This window comes from Rhipicephalus sanguineus, chromosome 2, assembly GCF_013339695.2.
Source record: "Rhipicephalus sanguineus isolate Rsan-2018 chromosome 2, BIME_Rsan_1.4, whole genome shotgun sequence".
NCBI lineage: Eukaryota > Metazoa > Arthropoda > Arachnida > Ixodida > Ixodidae > Rhipicephalus > Rhipicephalus sanguineus.
The window spans coordinates 72,179,056-72,196,062 of NC_051177.1; positions in this window are offsets into that span (position 1 = coordinate 72,179,056).

Consider the following 17,007-nt stretch of genomic DNA (forward strand, 5'->3'; position numbering starts at 1 on the left):
ACACATCGAGACACTAAAATCAGCCGCAGGGCCTACGGGAGGTCCTCTCTTACCTTTTTTGATACTCTATGGTGAGCGTTAAATGCAGCGACCAAATTTCGCGAATGTTTATTTGCAAACTTCTGCCCAGTGGAAATTTTGGTGCAGAAGAATGATAATGGCAGCAACGAAGAGCAAAGAAAGGAGCATTTGGAGCCCACTTCTGGCGATGAGAAAAGTTTTTAATATTCATTATTAACGTGACCTGCGACAATCTGGAAGTAGTTCCCTTGATCAGTGTTGCGGAATGGGCGCCTCCATTCCATTCCAATTCCATTCCGGGGAATCACAACTTGCCGCAATGCCATTTCTTTCAATTCGGAATGAAAAAACTTAGCCCATTCGCACTCCGCGAATGGCCTGGCAGTTCTATTGCATTCCTGTAATTCCTCTACGTAGGAAAGGCATCTTGATAGTTTTGTTGAATTAAGAATGAACGCCCCATAAAGCTGATGTCATCAGATGCATTAAGAACTGCAAAAGTACGCAAAACACGTTACCAAGGTGGAGGAATAGTAGCTTGGTGACATATCTCGTGCAGTACAACCAGCCTACTAATTCCCATAGGGGCAGTTACCCATAGGGGCAGTTACTGGCAGGATACCGCCGGCGCGCTCCCCATAGGTTTTGCTGTCGGCGCTCTACAAAAACACCTCGCGGAAGCCCTCCAGGGCATTTCTGTAAGTACTTTCGAAATGAACTGTGTTCTTTACCGTCAAAATATCATTTTCGACGACTGAAAGCACAAGATAGTCTACAGTCGCTGTCTCTTTGCAGAAAACCGAGCACCCGCTTCACGCTGTCACCGCGTTGGAGACCCCTGAATCGGCTTCTTAGTCACTCGCTGAATGCAAACTATGTGAAATATGTCGTTAGAGTAGACTGCCTGTATAACCAAACGGAGCAATAACAGAAGAAGCCTTCAAGCCAGCGATCGCACGGGTTCGCGACGACTGACGGTGCCTCTGCATGTATGAGAGTTCTGCGTGTATGTTCGTACTGATGGTTTCGCTTTTGCTACGAGCGCGTTTTGGCACCGCGCTGTGAACTTTAGGCCGCAAAATATGAGAATTTGGGAGTAAACAAACAACTACTGTTGCGCGGACGCTGTCAGAGCAGTTCAAAAACAATTTCCCTACAACTGCGGCTTCGGTGCGCATGGCAACTTTGTGATCTGCCGTCCCGACGATTCAGTGTTTTTTTTTTTTTTTTCGGTCTAAATTCGGGTACGTTTCAATGTCATTTGACAAGTTGTCTCGCACTGCGTATTGATCGGTCTTCTCAGCGGGCAAATGCCGCTGCTTCTGTTTCTTTATTCAGCGCATTCGTTTCGTTTGGTGCTCACACATAACGTGAGCAAATGCGACGCCTTTTTTTAATGCTCCTTAATTATCGTTCCGTTTGCATTCCAGTGAACTTGCCGCTCTCTGTCATCAAAAAATTCATAAACCAAAGCTTCACCACTTCGAGATTGCTGGTGGAAGGAGAACCAGTCTACGAGACCGAGCATGTAGGAGCATGCGACGCTTAGGAAAAGAAAGAAAATACAGTAACGTTTGCCGGACTTGTTCTGCAAACGTCGGCTGTGAACTAGGACCCACATGAACTTGAAATAGCGGTGAATAAAATAGAAGGTATTGCAGCAACCAGCAGCCGCAAAACAGGATAGTAAATGTTTGACGAGTACCCCAGCAATTTTGGCAGCAGTGTCGTGTCTAACGCCAACAGGGTAGCATCTTTCCCGCGTAAAGAGAGATTGCGTAAGCCATGTGCGGTTAAAATATGATAACAGTAGAATTTACAAAGAGGGCTTTATTTTACTACTATTCCTTAAAGGCAAACTCCGGCGATTTTTCGAGGTCCACGGATCTCAATAAAATTCGCTGGGTACGTTCCTTTTCACGTTCCCGTTATTTATGCCAAATTACAAGCTGGAGACATACGCAGATTCATTGCAAATGAATTTTATTGACTGCCCCGACTCTCTCGACCTCGCTTCCCAGAATTATTGGCAACATTGTGTGCGTGACATCATTTTTGTTAAAGCGGAAGTGACGGAACCGAGGGGCCCCTAGAGCGTCTGCTATCCGCAAGGCAACTATCGTGAGTGTTTGGCGAGCGCTTCGTTGGCTGGGCGTGTGAATTTCAGTTCCTTGTGGTAATTGCGATGGGTGGCCAGTGGTGTCGCGTTGTGGGCTGCACATGATTCCCCGTTGGCAGTCACGAAACACTGCACCCAACGATTACCCTGCGTCTCTATATTAGAGTGTTTTAGCAAGCAATGCCGGTTTACCGCACGGAAAGCACAGTAATACCGTACCGGCTAAAGAATGCACATGCGTGAACATATCGTGCGAAACAACGTAACCTAATCTAGTAACGTTGGTGCGAAAGGTGGCTCATACTTGGCTTATATTAAATTCCTTCGGCCGTGCCAACGCGACGTTGAACGCCGCTATTGCCAAACTTATGCACTCTTCCCATAGCAATATTAAGAAGTTTTAGTTAGTCCGCGAACTTCTCAGCGATAGCATTTTACCCGATCACGGCCCCACAAACTCTGCCTGGACAGGTGGTGCCATCTGGCGGTGGAATGCGCAACCAGGCAAACAAAGAGTTAAACAGGTGTGGGCCACTTCATCGAAGAGGAATGACCATTATAGTTGGCCTCCAAATGCGTCGGAATCGCAGCTGTCATTTTCGGACAGCTCAGCTTGTGCACGCACGGTCAGTCACACACAAGATTTCCGACGGAGTTACCTTTCAACTGAGCGTCTGCTCTTCGCCGCTTTCGCAGCTTTCATACTACGCGCTGGCGGGACCGGCATGCCTTGCATAATTTCCGGTTTTGTCCCCACTTATACGTCACGCGAAGACAGTATGCTCGGTTGGGTTTCGGTTTCGGTGTTGCGCTTTCTTGCTTATTTAAAATTATTCTCCAATTTGCCGAGTATTTCTGCTATCGGGCCCGTGACAGGAGCGTCTAAGGAACATAAAAGAGCCATTAGTTTGACATGGCCAAAAGAAAAAAAAAGGTTTAACAGAATAGAGAAACTCCGACAAGACTACGGCCGAAATCGGGACACAAGATACACCGATGCAGCAAAATATTCAGGGATCCCAGCCCATGCTGTGAGCGTAGTCGACAGCAAAGGAAAAGAGAGAACGGCAGCTAGCATCTTAACTACGGAAATCGATACGGCCGAAGAAACAGCCATAGCGCTGGCCACCTCAACCTGTGCTGAGGAAGCAATAATACTAACCGATTCACAAGCAGCTTGTCGAAATTTTCAGAAAGGAAGAATTTCCAGGCAAGCCTTAGAAATACTCACAGCTGCAGCAAAGAAGAACCTACCAGAAACGTACATCGTTTGGACTCCGGGTCACGAATCCCTGATGGGAAATGAGGCAGCTGATCGCTTCCGCCGGAGCTCATGTTCACCGGGCCTTCCCACAGGACGCACTTAGGAGGAAAGATGATGTACCCAAAAAGTACAGCGACATCTTACAGCACTGCAGGCTAGGCCGAAGAACTTATCCGCCAGCTCACCCCAGCCTAACTAGGGAAGAGGCAGTAACCCTCAGGAAGTTGCAAACAAACACTTGCGTTCACGGTATATACTTCACCGTGTCTCACGGACTGAGCACTCGTACATATGCAAGTACTGTGATTTCCCGCACACTCTATGCCATATGGTATGGGGATGCATACAAAACCCTAGCACCGCTACACTAACCGAAGAGCAGTGGGAGGCCAAGCTATCGGACCCAGACCTGAAGAATCAGCGAAGCTTGGTTCAACGGGCACGAGAGATGGCGAAGGCCCGCGGCTACCCGGAATAAGGAGGCCGCATACCTTGGGCACACATTGCGCTTGCTCAAAATAAACGTTTATTCCCTCTCTCTATCTTAACTCAAGTCCATCGTTATGTTATTGGGATACTTTTCCACGTCACTGCAAGCGATATACTCCGATTTCTTTCTTTCTTTCTTTCTTTCTTTCTTTCTTTCTTTCTTTCTTTCTTTCTTTCTTTCTTTCTTTCTTTCTTTCTTTCTTTCTTTCTTTCTTTCTTTCTTTCTTTCTTTCTTTCTTTCTTTCTTTCTTTCTTTCTTTCTTTCTTTCTTTCTTTCTTTCTTCATTTTTATTTGAAAAAAAATTACATAATAGCCTGCAAAAAATAAACGCCATTCGATCTGTTCAAGTGGATTACATATATGAAGGGGACTATATTATCTGCTCGACAAATTGAAATGTCAATGTATCCATTTATAGAGGGGGCAGTGTAATAATCTTCCTTTTAATTACACGCTCGTTGAAATGACTAAATATAAACGGAGACGTAGTGAAGTCCTATCCGCCTAGCAGAAACATTAAGGGTGGCGTACACTCGTCTCCAAAAATTAGTTGAAATATCCTTTGGCGTTGCTTGTGATATCGTTCTAAACTGACACGCTGGCTTCCGTGAAACTCTTAATGTTTCGGAAAAGACTGTTGCCAGAGCGATAAGTGGCGGTGGAAACGAAATACTGAGGACCTTGTCGGTAGCAGACAAAATTTACGGCCATGCGCTAATGTGTCCCATTTAGCCAAAGTGTCGTCTCAAATCTCATTTTATAATGGGGAAAGAAGGTGGACTGCGTACAGCATATTTCATCGTTTGCTATTTCTTTTTTTTTCTACAGAGCCTCCTGGATGTCATCAAAGAAATAGCTGATGCGGTATTGTAGCCGGATGTCTGGTGTATATAGCATTTCATGCTTTATCGCTTTGTCAAGTTAATTCTATAGCTTCCCATCAAGAAGAATTGAAGCATCTTGTTCACTTTTATTTATGGCGTGGAGTGCGTTTTTATAAGCAACAAACGTGAAATGCATTATAGTTGTAACTTAGATATATTAAAATTATTGAATAATTAATTAAATTGCTTTGCTGGTCTATCTACAAACGGAAACTCTCTCTCAACAGTGCTACTTTACAAGCTATGCTTATATTTCGCATGCATATATAAGTCCAAATTCAGAGGTATCAAAACGGCGCAGCATATTGACACGTTCAGCTTTGCAGGGTTAATCCAAAAATACAAACGTAAAAGGTGTCACTTTCCTCGCGTCTTTCCTCTAATATATTAACATCTGGTAACACATGGTAAGTGGCACCATCTGGTAATATCTCGTGCATCTTCGCACGAGTCGAAAATAATTTATCGTCACGTTACGTGTAATCTGCGTAACTTCATTTTTTTTGCAGCAGAGCTGTTGTGCTCGAGGTTTGCCGTGTGTCGTAGATAGAAAATTATCATCATCACGAACCGGCACGCGCTCAATGACCGCCCAAGCATTCTGGGTAACTAGAGAAGCTAAAACGTGCCCACCAGCTCGTCTGTGACCCAGCCTTTCGCGGCTTAGTGCAAGTTGCGCTAATTTTTTCGCGTATACTCGCAAATGTGTAGATTTACGGCATCTGAGGTGTTAGTACGTAGAAGAAACATAACGTACAAATTTACTGGTAAAGAAAAAAAAAGAATGAGTAGTAATAAGAAAGATTGAAAGAAGGAACGAAAGAAGGCGAACATAGGTAAAGAACTGAAAAGCTAGGGAACGCCAGCATAGTTCGCACTTTTCTTATAGCGGCAATGCACACACACACGAGGTATCTTTACACCGACCAGTCTGCAGCTCGTATCTCCCAGAGAAAAAAAAAGGGCCCTCCTCATTTCAGAGGGAGGCATTCGAATGTCGGGCAAAGGCTCATATCTGCAGGTCGTTGTTTATTTGTCCTTTTACGAGCGCCTTCTCGAGTTTTCTGCGCAACTGCTGTTCGCAGGGCGCCCTTGTCATGTGGAACATGCACTTTACTTCACCCTTACCCTCCCACTACGGAATGGCCTGCGAGCCATTGACATGCAAGAGGAAAAAAACCACCCCCCACGACGCGCATCATGAGTGCGGTTACAACTATAGCCAACCCGACCTCCATTTTCGGCGTAGCAATGTAAACGGCTACGACTTGGCTTCGTTTGCTCACCCTTTTTCCGGGTACCAGCAAACAGAGATGATGCGCAGCTTACTGACCATTCTTCCTCGTGTTCCAAGATGCCATTCGTGATATCGAAGGAGAGTTTGTATGTACATGTATGTGAATAAGAGTGATAAATAGATTACGTTTTACATCCATTTGGAGCTGCGTGTGCTGAATCAGTGTCTTGCACACTCCACGTTGAAGGTTGCATTGGATCATGTTCTTCATCCCAAATGAAAATTCACAGCATTTGGAGATATCACTTGCAGATTAGGAATGAATGTTTACGCATTGTCTTCGATGCAGGTGATAACGGATGAGGTTTCCACCCCGAAACTGCAATATTTGGACCTATAGTTGCAAATGCGATTTGCACAGTCATCAATGAAGGTGATAAGAGATGACGTTTTCCGTACCGAGGTTGTATATTTCAACTATGTCGTAGCATTTGCTGAATGAGTACTTCGCATTGAAAATGATGAAAGCGACAACATACTAGCTTTTCTTTTTCAAATGTATACATTTTGAGCTGTCATTGCAAACGCTTGATGAATACATACGCGTTAAAGGGACACTAAAGAGCAAAACGATTTTTCTCGCATTAGTAAAGTAGTCTTCCACGATACCAAAAACACCACGCTTGCTGCGAGAAGACGCTTAATAAGCGAGAAAACGCGCAAAAAGAAAATACAGGTGGCGACGCCACCTTGAAATTCCCGCACCATTTGTCGTGACGTCTCATATTTTTGACGGCGCCTGCTTGGGCCTACGTAGTTCCTAATCGGTTAAATCGAAGGACATTGTCCTCTGAGGGGGCCAGAGACTTTACATAACGAGTTTGTGGAAATTTCGTCGAACCAGTGGCGCTAAAATACGTTAAATGCTCTTTGAAACCTTTTACGTCACGAATTACAAAGTTCGGCGTGAAATTTAAAAATGAAACTTTGAACTTGGTTTTCTCCTCTAATAATAAACCTATGGTGGTGAAATAAACTACACAAGAGTTCTCCGAGCACACTTTATCAATCTAAACCTATTCATTGTTTCTCTTTAGTGTCCCTGTAAAGGTGATAGTACTGAGGTTTTCTGTCCCAAGCGTGCACATTTGAAACTATCTTTGCAAACGCTGGATGGTTGCTGTGCTTAGAGGTTACGATAAAGGTGATAAGAGATGAGGTTTTCCGTTCCAAATGTGTAAATTTGAAGCTATCACTGCAAGTGCTGAATGCATGTTTTGCATAGCCCACAGTGAAGGTGATAACTGCGGTGGCTTTTTTCCTCCCTCAAATGTACTTGGAGCGATCGTTGCAAATTCTGAATGAGTGGATATACATTGTCCTCTATGAAGGTGATGAGAGGTGAGGCTTTGCATTGCGAAATTGTATATTTGTAACTAACATCACATGCTGTGAATGGCTGTTTTGCAGTGTCCACGAAGGAGATTATAACAGCTTCATTACGGGCATGGAAATAAGACGTTTACATTGTTTCCACGATGTTTGCTGCTCTGCATCCTTCGCCAAGGGAACACCAAACTTGAATTAGTTGCCTTGTATCAACGGAAAATGGTTGGAGCTATCTCAAGCTGTGTTTTAATAAATTGCAACCATGCCTTCTTTCTTATCTGTTTGATTATCTGTTGGATTCAGTTACTTGTATCGAACAAAGGGCCCCTCGATCCATTTCCTTCTTTCATTCTTCCTTATGACATGTAAGGCCCTGTCCTGAAACCTACGGGCCTGTCCTGAATGTATGCCCTGAACCACAGCATAACTGGCTAGTGCCGCTTATTAATTTTTCGTGCAATAAGCTCCCCCTTGTCGATATCTCGACAAGCTTAAAGCTGCAGTCTGGTTAAAGGGGCACTAAAGGCAGATGTTAAGTCGACGTGGATAGCCGAAATAGCGTTCCAGAAACCTCGTAGAGCTTGTTACGTGCCAAGCAAATGCTTGGTCTGAACGAAAATCACGTTTTGGTTGTCCGCATGCCGTTAGCGCAATTCAAACCACCCGCCTCCGAGAACGGCCTTCTGACGTAACATTAGCCATGGCCGCACTGCCCGACAGCCGGCGCAACGGAGCAAGGGGCTATAGTGGAGCACAGCCCGGCAAAGGGGGAACCTGCATCGTTCACAGGGGTAACGTCAAGTTCTTTTGTACCTGAATGATACTTAAATGCAAGAAAATTAATTTTATTCTGTCTTGTAATGCAACAAAATGCTCTTCGTTGTCATGGGTCATTTGAGTATATGTGATTAATTGTACTGAAGCCATACTACGTCATCAGGCTTGTGTTCCAGAATATCCTACTGGTGGCGCAAATTCTTTCCTTAATTTCTCTGTTTCTAGAGCACTGCTGCATATAATATCGACGATTTAGAAGCTCTCAAGCATTGACCTATCATTCGGACATACAAGGGTATTTGCCTTTACGCTTATTTCATTCCTTGCCTGAATAATATCACCCCGATGACATAAATGGTAACGATAGTATTTCGAGATGGTTTATGGACAGGCACCATCGAGAGCAGAAACAATCCACAAAAGGTACCGTCTGTAAACAGCATCGCGGTGCCTTCTTTGCAAACAAACACACGACCATAACCCACGGAAAGACATTATCAAGATGGTTCTACCGTGCGCACTCCGTTGAGAGAGAAAAAAAAAAAGAAACACAGAAGCACGAGCCACGCAGCTTGCACGGCAGTGCACGCTAAGATTGTTTTCGCCACCGCCGAGGCCTTATAGGCTTCATTTATGCTTTTACCTAGATAAAGGTGAACTCGCGACGAATGCGATAGCAGCCCTCGAGCTTGCTTGGCATGCGAAGCGAAGACGTCGTTGTTGTGGTCGTGCCAGTATTTACGTTCTCTGAGGTTTTTTATTTGCTTTGTGTTTTTATGCACGCAAGCTAACACAGGAAGGCCAACATACCGTAATCGCGTAGGCGCATAAGAGATGTCTGTGTGTGCGTTTACCCGCGGGAGAAACACTTCTTGCAATGACTGGTTAGCAAGAGGACTAACGAGTGCGAAAACTAATGCATACATACATACATACATACATACATACATACATACATACATACATACATACATACATACATACATACATACATACATACATACATACATACATACATACATACATACATACATACATACATACATACATACATACATACATACACGGCTAGGCAAACATACTTTAAAATTGTATCGCGATGCGATACAAGATACTACAGCAATGATTGTATCCGATACGATACTTTCCAATTGTATCTTAATGATGCTTCGATACATTCCCAAACTTATTATAGATCTATGTGATGTTGCAGGAAACGCCTATGTTTGCTGGTAAAAATGTTTGCTTGAAAACTGATTAACTGCGACCAGTTTTGTTTCATTTGAATGGAATGTCTGTTGGTGACAGCTAGCTCTTAGTGGACAGCGCCTTTTGTTTGGTGCTTTTGTAATTGATGGGAGTCGCTGCTTTGCTTGTCGACGAGCTAGGAGGTCCTCATCTAATTGCAAGAACTACCATAAGAATCCTCCGTACGATGGTGCAAATACCAGTGTGGAGTTTTACCTTGTCCATGAACGTATTACCGTCTACGCAATACCGGATCAACGGATGGGTGCATAGCAGCAAACGCTGGTAGCGACATCTTTTGTGGCATATTGTGTAAACATTGAGGACATAAAACTGCAACGACTTTTCATATTCTTATCTGCCCCCGTAAATCGTTCTTTAGCGACATACTCACTCATGGGCAACCTTTTTAGAATTTTTCTTCTTCGAGAGAAAATGTGCAGCCCGGAAACGTCTCCGACGTATAGTATAGTTGCACAAAGCGTCGTAGGACATCGCCGCTATTCGCACTATTGCCACTTAAAGGGACACTAAAATGAAACAACGAATCGCTTTAGATTGATAAATTGTACCCTGAAAACTCTAATGTTGTTAGTTTCACCTTCATAGGTTTATCAATAGAGGAGAAAATGAAGGTCCATATTTCACATTAAATTGCGGGCCGACATCTCCGCGCATAACGTCACGGATTTCAAATTCTATACTTTTCGTATTTTGGCGACATTTACTCGACGAAACTTCCTCAAAGGACAATGCACATCATTTTTACTACTTAGGAACTACGAAGGACCTATTAGACGCGGTCAAAATGCACGACGTCATGGCGTCTGGTGCGGGAATTTCAAAGTCGCGTCGCCACCCGTACGTTTTTCTTGCTCGTTTCTTCACTTGCCAAGTGTCTTCATCCGGCAAGCGTGGTGATTTTGGAATTGTAAAAGAGTAGTTTATTAATATGAGAAAAACGGTTTTCCTCTTTAGTGTCCATTTAATGCTCTGATTACTTAGTGATTAATAAAAGTAAAGGAATTAAATGGGGCCTAAAAAAAAGAAGTAAGTAAAATATCTAAGTAAAAAAGTAAGTATATAAGTAAAATATAGAGACGGTTCTGTACAAGCACTCACAGTGAATAAGTGTAGGTAGAAACGCGATACAGACGTCACCCATAATAGCTTTGACAATTAAGCATAACAGTAGTAATTGTTGGAATTTTACGCCCCAAAACCGCGACATGATTACGAGGGACGCCGTAGCGGCGGGCTCCGAAAATTTTGACCATCTGGTTTTCTTTAAACTGCACCTAAATCTAAGTAGCCTTCACAGTACTCTGGCATTTTGTCTCTATCGAAATGCGGTCGCCGCGGCCGAGATTTGATCCCGCGACCTTCGGGTCAGTAGTAGAGCACCATGACCACTAGACCACCGTAGAGGGTAACAATTAAGAATGAAATATCTTCAACTCGCCTGCTAAGGTAAGACAATAGAAAATTCAGAGACTACGAAAAATAGCCTGGCTCACTGGGACGTTCATGAGAGAAAACAGAGCATTTGGTATAACAATGTTTCTAGAATCCCCTTTCTGTCTATTATTATAATGCAAACTCAATTTCGCTATTTCGCTAAGCAGCAAGCAGAATTTCTGGTACTCTATACTCCAGGCACGCCCAGATTACTATACGTTTGTCGTCGAAATCGCCTTGGCACAACAGTAAACTAAAAAGAAATCTAAATGTGCAAAGTGTAGCAGTGTAAAAAAAAAAAAAAACAGCACAGTTGTGCAAAAAGGACGCAGACAGTTAAAAGTAAGAATAAAGCCGAGAGTTTATTTTGGCTGTACGTTACAACAGACATATTGCCGTAACCAGACCGGGGAAAAAACAGCACAGAGGCCTAGACAATGCATGGGACGCAAAAGAAGGACAAGAAAGTATTTGTGCCATCAGTTAAATCATGATTTAAAAAACTATTTGAATAAAGATAGCAGGAAGAAAAATATACGGTACGCCAAGATATTTTCTGTTACGCAAATGCTTGCTCGGTACCGGTCGAGCTATAGTTGTTACAATGTTATTTGCATATATGTCAATCTCATAGCATGTAAGTCAACCTCATGACATCCACGAGTTCCTTCAAATCGCTGATGTGCGAAGGCCACGAGATGCAAAGCAAAACCATTCTTGCATTGTTCAGACGCAAGAGAAACTTCGATATAACGGAATCAAAATTGGCGCGATAGACGCGGCACGCATTGGAGCACGCGGCACTGGACAGTGGCTAAGGGCAACTGTCATGGCCCTGATAAAGTTAAAAGGATAAAAAAATCAAGAAAACAAAAGGTCGGCTGGGCGTAGACGTTCGCGCGCTTGTTTTTGTCGAGGTGGCGCTCACGCCAACTCCTGACTCTGTTACACCAGTGGGGAATCGCAGACATCATCGCCTGCCCTCGCTGGAGAACTCTGGCGGAAAGATAAAGGGGTGTCACTGTCTTTAGTTTTATTCGGGCTGATTAGGGGCAGCAGTGTCAATTTGAGAAACGGGGTTCAGCCAACGATTACTGCTTCGCAAAGTGGTGTTGCGATAGCGCTGCAGTATTTTGTATCTTAAGATACACGATACATTATTTAATGTATCGGAAATGCAGATACTGATACGCGTCTTGAGAGACGTATCGCGCTACAGATACAAGATACCCAAAGAGTATCTTAGATAGTATAAAATACATGTATCTTCGATGCTGCCCAGCACTACATACATACATACATACATACATACATACATACATACATACATACATACATACATACATACATACATACATACATACATACATACATACATACATACATACATACATACATACATACATACATACATACATACATTGTTTCTGTCTCTTGACAAGTTACTGTATTATGCGGGCAGGAAGCCATTTGCCGGTGGGTGAATTCAACCATGAGTAAATTGCTTCGTTCACAACACCCGAGATTCGAAGGTCGACTAGTTCAAACCCCATGGCGCCGCCTCTGCTGCGATTAATCGACTCACGGATGTTTACAGACAGTACGGCTTTCTAGTAACTCAGGCAAAATTGAATGGTATGCTTTATGCTTTACGGCGACCGCGAGGTTGCGTTCCCAATACCACCAAAATGTGCCAGAATTGGAGTTGCGCGCAATCGGGTAATTTAGATAGAAAGTTGTCATGATGTTGGCATGAGCGGACTGTTTCTCGCCTAGCCACAGTGCTCTAGTTGCCGCAGCAGTAGCTACGTTTCCATCAATTCGGCGCGAGTGAGCTTAGAATGAGTTTTGTTGGCGAATGACAGTCTCTGTCTGTTCTAACGAGTTAATTGAACTTAAAGGTATACATGACGGCGGGACACTGATCCAGGTATTTATTCTCAAAGGGGAATCTTTTTGAGATGGTTGTTGATTACGATGAGGATAATGCCACGGATTCTTGCTATCGGCATTAATACATTTAATCGCGTTCCGGGGAGCGTTCCAAAGCCTATAGCGACAGGGAATAAAGGCTACGTGAACTTTTTATTTTAATTTTTTTAAACGTGCCATCTGCATGTCACTGCGCACAAGAACTTCAAGGTAGTTAGGGTTAGGTCAGGGCATTCACACAACCGCCCTAGATCCGCACGTGCATAAGGGTAGGGAACAGCTGTTCGGGAACAAGTGACACCGGCCTTATCTGTCTGAAATAAAAAAACATAAAAGAACACGAGTGTTCGCGGAGTGTGCTCAACCGGTGAAGCAAGGGCGGTGCAGGCTAGGAGGGCGAAAATAAAGGCAATGAATCTGGCGACGGAAAGCTGTGTAGTACCGAGGAAATGCCGAGAGAGAGAGACACACACAGGGCGGAAGGAAGGGCTGTAGTATCCATAGTACTTGCGAGTGCGACGGGGACAAACAGGAAGAATGCTGACACTCGCGCATTCCGAGTCTCGCGTTTTAAGACTCGCTCCTATCTCTCTCATGCACGGCTCGCTTGACGGCTGTTTGCGAAGATCGCGCAACGTTGGGTGGATAGACAACGACTGTAGCATATCAGGGACCGATATGGGGGCAAAAAAGAGAAAAAGAAAATAAAGAAAGATGTGCGCCCTTAACTGCAACGTCTATAGGCACGTAGAATGCACGCATGGATCATTCAGCGAAGCCGTGTGCTCGCTTAGGAAATGCGAGGGAGATAACCTGCACACTCGAGTGAGAAGTGAAACTATACTTCGGATCTGTCCTATCGTTGAGATAAGTTGCATAGTGAGATTTTATCGTTTCCTTAGCCGACAAGTACACCGAGAAACAAGGCTTAAACGAAACAGGGAAGGTCACATGCCAGGTACCGAGAATACGTGTGCGTTCAAATAATAATAATAATATCTGGGGCTTAACGTCCCAAAACCACGATACGATTAATGAGAGACGCCATAGTGGAGGGCTCAGGAAATTTCGACCACATGGGGTTCTTAAACGTGCACCTAAATTTAAGTACACGGGCCTCAAACACTTTCGCCTCCATCGAAAATGCAGCCGCCGCGGCCGGGATTCGATTCCGCACCTTCGGGTCAACGGTCGAGCGCCGTAACCACCAGACCACCGTGGCGGGCACGCGTGTGCGTTCAAAGGAAGGGTCTGCGCTTTGGGAGTTAGTTTAAAGCAGGCATGACTCTAAGAGATATTTCTAACTACCAATAAATTCTTTGTAGGTGCCGTGTCAGAAATTCCACGTACATATGCAGACTATACCGGGTTATCAAGTTAAGCTCCATGGTATTCTTAAAATTTCAGTAATGGGAGGTACGTGAAAACCACCTTCTCACATAGGTTATTTACCCATGGAGGGGGACACAAAGTGAGACCATCATTAACGCTGTCAGCCGCTCAATTAATTAAGATTTAATAATTAACTTCGAAGTGGGTGACGTAAGCCAGCATATTTGTATTGAAAAGTTGGAGGCCTCGCGTTTCTGCACAGTTTCATTTGGAAGAATTCTAGAACGCCGGTGCTCCGAGATATCCCGTTGCAAAGTTTAATTGAGATTTACGCATGCAAGGCGGTGAGAATCGGCAAACTGTTGCTCCCTGATGTGACGAGCAGTCACTGCTTGCTATCGCCAGCCGGTAGTAAAAGGGTAACCGTTATCATCTTTGCCTATGCCTTCGACCTGTTGTCAGATTAAACGCCGCACGCACCTGCCGTGGCATAATCGGGAGGAGCTTTACGCACTCCTCACTGTCTTGAATGCGTAATCATCCGAACCGCAATTAAACTTTGCAGCAGGATATCTCGACGCACGGACATGATAGCAGAATTCTTCCAAGCGGCACTATGCAGAAACACGAATGCCTCCAACTTTTCAATACAAACATGCCCGTTTACTGCAGTAACTAAACAGTTCGGTATTTAATCTTAGTTAATTAGGTGGCTGACAGCGATAATTATTGTCTCACTTTGTCTCCCCTGGTTACATAACTTATCTGCAAAGGTAGTTTCCGCGTACCTCCCAGTGCTGAACTTTAAGAAAACCATGAAGCTTAATTTTGCACACCCGGCATTTATCTGAAGGCTTGTGTTCTTGAACACTGTTACAGATATGCTTGTTTCTCTCTCTCTCTCTCTTATGTAGTTAAAGATTGTCTGTTTGTTCCAAGCTGGAGTTTATTGTTTCTGTTTCTTTTTTTGGTAAATTATTCGTTTTCTGCCGCTTATTCTTGGTTCGATCGCCTTTTCTTTCCTGATACCAGGTTTTTCTAAACCAACACCCAGCAAGGGCGCGCATTCCTGTAAAGGAAATGAAATCTTAAATGTTCTCATGAAGCTGAACCAACTCAGACGTGACAAATGAAACATTTCGTATCTTATGGTAGTCTTTAAAATGACTTGGAATCGTCCATATTTAGACTTGAATTTATGCACCTGACTGGACGCAGTCAGTCGCATGAGTTTCCCTGGATAGTGAACCGTTATTGGAAGAACCATACGCTGGTCATTGCTTTATGAACCAGAAATGGCGGCACACGGGCGCTTTTTCACCGGATGAGCACTCATTATGTTAAAATCAGAATTTATCCCGGCTAGGTGTCCCGTTTGAATTTATGAGCCCAGATTCTGTGCGTTGCGAAATCGCGGCACCAGGCTATAGAATAAAGAACGAATCGCGCGCGCCAGATTGTTGCAAGCATACTCACACACTCATTCAGAAGCACCTCGATGCTGAGTACCATTCGTTGATACATTCCTGGCTCCTATTCGCAAGGCTACGCAGACCAATGGAGACGGCACTGGTTTGAATGACATGAAACGCGAAAACGTCCATGCCTTTCGCGCAAGAGATTGAAAATGCAAATTAACCTTTATTGAACCTTCACAGCAACTCTTTATTTTCATGATCTGTGTAACGACCAGATAAGCGTTCCTTAACGAAGTTATTTGTGCGTTCTTTTCGTTTTGTTTTCTTCTTCTTCTTCTTCTTCTTTTTTGTCTTCGCGTGTTACTCTTAACGTTGATCAGAGGGCTTGTCACGGGCTGATGAGGCAAAAACAAAAAGAAAGAAGGGCAAAATATAGATGTATAGATATATACAGGTATGACAAGAGTGACAAGCATATAGAAAATGCCCGCATTAACCGGTCTAGCAATGTCGAAGGTCAAGTGCGTCACATCAACCGGATAAAAAGACGTCACGTCACGTGCATCGCGCGGACCCTACCGCTAATAGCGAAATCAGCATGAATCACTACAACCCAGCAAGCACTGTGAGTGAGTCAGAAGTACGGTACGTTGTGGCAGCTGCATCACAATTATGCGATAAATAATATAGAAACCATGTCGGGATTGTAATGATCATTCACAACCCTCGCCCGCTCTATGCCATCCTCCATTACCGCGACAGCGGCAGCTGCTGGTGACTGTGGCATGACTGCGGCAGCGAGGAAGGATTCCATATCATTGCTCGTACGTTGCGTCGACACGCTGCAGCTTGTATGTCGCAATTGACACGATCGCTTGTGCATGACGCGACTTCCCTCTTTGTATGTGTAGATCTTCTCGTGGCTTCGGCCACCAATTGTCGCCGATGCGTGGGACGGAGCCACGGTACACGATTCGTACATTGGCCTCCGTTGCTCAATACAGTCACCGGCGAATGCATTAGACACTTGGGCCGGCGATTGGTCGCCATATAGTTCGAAGAACGAACCGATATACAAGAGCCGAAGTGTCGTAATCATGCCGTGTACGTAGTGTGTGTTGTGATCTCTGACGACGAATCGAGACTCTTATATATAGACAGACTGGGCGTGTGAGAATGAGAGAGAATGAGAATAATGGGTCGTGCCACGTTCGGAACACGTGACCATGTATATATAGAAGGATATAGGCCGTTCATCGCTGTCGCCCAAGGTGTATATGGACATGGTGATAATATGAGGCGGCAGAAGGCTGCCCATGATCTCACTTTTCAGTTAGAACACAATGCTTAAAAAATACAGTAATCTGTATTAGCTAACTAGCATAGAAATTAGCATTACCAGAACAACAAAAGCCGTCTACAACATAGACACAGTGTC